Here is a 3,669-nt window from a genome sequence, read left to right on the forward strand (position 1 = left end):
CTAAATGAGTCGTATAGTAGGAACTAAGTAATTCAAGTAGCGGGTAATACATCTAGAAAGCGAGTTATCATCAAGGAATCTTGGAAAAAACACGTGGATAGCCGTAATAGGTCCTTAAAAATCTCCTATTTTGAGTGGAACCATTCATTGAGAGTCGGTCATTACTGGGTGATCCCAAAACTTCGCTCAGTTGTTTTTAATAATTTTAAAGTTTGTATTTATTGTTTTCAAGTTTTTTTATTATTTCTAATAATAAGTAAGGTACACTTTAGTAATTGTGCCCGTTGTTACTTTAGTTAACAAAAGTTTTTATTTTATTTGTTTATTTCTTGTAATAAGTAAGGTACATAATATTATTGGCAATTAACCAAAGTTTTTTTTAATAAAAATAATACACTTGTTTTGTTTGACCACGAGTTTTTATTTAGAATTAATAATTGAAAATCCTCGATTTTTGGGTAAAAAATATCTCCTTTTTGAATTTATCGAGAAGAATACAAAAAAAAATACTATCATCATAAAATTTCTACATTTCTTTAATCATTTTAATAATATATATTGTTCTATAATTTCGTTTATTCGCACAATAGCTTTTGAATTTATTGTGATAAATACAGAAAAATTGTAATCACAAAATATTTGCATTTCCTTTTTTATAATATTGTTGTGTTTTGTTCTCCAATTTAGTTGATTAGCACAATAGTTTTTGAATATTTTGTGATAAATACAGAAAAATTGTAATCATAAAATATCTGCATTTCTTTTTTTATAATAATATTATGTTTCGTTCTATAAATTGGTTTTGTTTAATTCTTAAATATTGCAATGATTGTTTACTTTTGTTTAGAGTACAAAAAATATTTTGTTTATTTTTTTAGGAAAACAATAAAAAAATATTTTTAGGTTTTCTTTTTGTAAACACATATTCTAATCCATCGTATTTTTTTGTAAAAAACTTAAAAAAAAAAAAAAAAAAAAATTACGTAAGTACATTTGTGTTTTATTTTATTTTTCTTCTATGCACTTTTCTTAACTAACTTTTATTAAAAAAAAAAAATTAAATATTTTCGTTTCCTTTAAATCAAATTTTTTGCTGGCCCTATACTTGTCATTGTTGAGAAACAAACACCGATAAGTCACAGGCTGGTGAGTTCCTATATACGATTAATTTGACAGTTACTTTCAAATGCCGATAAGTCCATCATTATTTACGTAATTACTACTAAACTATTAAGAAATTCATGGTTTTATCTTATTATTTACATCCGTAGTTTGACAGCAAAGCCCACCTAATTAATAATTCTCTAGTTTTTATTTAAAAAACCTTGTAATTAAAAAATATCAATTTGCCAACATTTCACGAAAGTGGACTTATCGTAGATAGGAACTATACGACTCAAATCACCAATGCAATATTATATTTGTATGTAAAACTATTTATTCATATTGCGTATGTATGTACATGCGCAAACAAACAATTCATCTTAATTATTTCAAAGCCCTGCAATAATGTTTTGTTTCTTAAAATAATCTATGAATGAATAATTTCAACTCTACTCTTAAAATGTACAAAAAAAAACCAAGTCGCACAACTCGCACCACTAGGAGGCGCTAGTGTAGCATACTGCCATCAAAATGTATAGGAAATGTCAGAAGTTATTATTACTACAACAGGGTATCTGATTTTAGTTATATAAAAATCTTAGTTTTATTATTGTACCTATGTAAATAAGTTTTTATTAAAATTCATTTAAGTAATACATACAGTTTTAAATATAAAAACTATTATTATGTATCGGTTTTTTTTTTATGACCATGTTCTATCTTGAGGTATGTTCCGTCCTGTATTCTCCGTCTGCATCTCCTGCATATTCATATTCTGTGAGGAGTGAAAAGCTCCTTGCATCTGGATGCATAGTTGGATTACATCTAGTTTTCACACATACTGTTGTTTGTTTGAAGATGACTTAAAACTATACCATATTAGCTGACATGTACCCGGCATTGTTCTGTATTGTTAATGATTTGGAGTAAAGTTTGAGGTTGTGAATTTTCAGATAAACTTTACTTTTCATAAATATAATATGAATGTATTGTATGGATGAACCTTCTCGAAGAAATTCTCTAAATGATAGAGAAAACCGTATCAAAATCCGTTGCGTAGTTTAGAAGAACTAAGCGCACAAACAGACAGACGCTGATAGCGACTTTATTTTATACTATTTATGTTTGTTTTATAAGTGCACTTTTCAGGTTTCCAAGTGGTGCCAAAGCTATACGACCTGTAGGTTGGAAGTCAACCGAGAACTCTTGCGTTCAAAACATTTTGAAGAACGTTTTGTTAACAGAACATTGAATGTAACTCGATGGATGAAGCAGTGCCCATAACATTATATGTCGGTATGATTATGTTTATTAAGTTACTAGCTGTATCCCGCCACGCGTTGCTATGGCTCAGTCTGTCTGTGCAGATAAAGAAACATAAGCGCGTGTTGCTTTTACGTCCAACAGATAGCGCTGTTTTTCAAAAAGGCATATTTTTACCTGTCGCAGGTGACATCTTTATAATATAGGTATATAAAAACACATGCATATTCGACTACAAAGTTGTGTCAAAATTTCAAAGCATTTGGTGAAGAACTTTTGGAGATTTAACCCTTTCACACCCGCATTATTGTTTCCACATATATAAAATATGTAATGCTTGATAAATACCTCAGAAAATTATTTGAAAATTTTTGGTATTTAATTTTTTTTTTTTTTTAGAAATTATTCTATGTTTATTTGGCTTAGTATTGGACGTCAGAGGGTATTTTTTAAATAGTAAGGTAAAATAAATATAACACAAAAGTAATACATATTACTGTTTCATGTCAAAAATGCACATTTACAATGTAGTGATAATCTCTTAGGTTTGAAACAAATAACATTTTAACTAAAATACATTCAGAAATAATCTAGGAAAATAATGTAAGTTTTTAGATTCTCACGGCCAAAAGCATTTTTGTTGTTTGTTTTTGGGGTGTTACATATACAATACCATATAATAATACAATATAAAACCATTGCATTTATACCTTGATACTGGGTACATCTACTCTAACCGCTGTCAATCGGTTTTCTAATTCTAGAATTCACCACAAGATGTCGCCACTTCCGTTGGCATTTCGCACTTGGACGGGCCCAGGCCACAAATAAATAAGCACAAACTCGACAACCAAAATTTACACATCTTCGGATCTACCGGATCTGCCCTGATGATGGACACTGCAACGCTGTCCGAAACGTCGGCTAAAGAAGGAGTTAGCGCAACACGGCATAACACCCCAAAAACAAACAACAAAAATAGGAAAATAATCTTTAAAAATTCACCATACTAGTCGAAAATATTTCCGTCACTACCAGTGTTAATTTGAATGAACATTGAAATTCATTTACGATATTCTGGCAAATGACTGTGAACCGTGAATAGTATGACAGTACTGTTGTTATTATTATGGAACATATCTTTATGCGTTAAAATATTTGTAATTCGAATAGAAAACATTGATATCTCACCTTAAATGAAGTGATCAATGACGGCAGAAATACAATGAAACTCACAATCAGCAGTTGTCAAAATATTTATCGTTTTTGTGGCTGGAATAAGGATATCAACCGAGCGAAAAA

The sequence above is a fragment of the Hesperophylax consimilis genome, chromosome 27 (genome assembly GCF_061612785.1).
Source record: "Hesperophylax consimilis isolate HC1 chromosome 27, BYU_Hcon_1.0, whole genome shotgun sequence".
NCBI classification, from domain to species: Eukaryota; Metazoa; Arthropoda; class Insecta; order Trichoptera; family Limnephilidae; genus Hesperophylax; species Hesperophylax consimilis.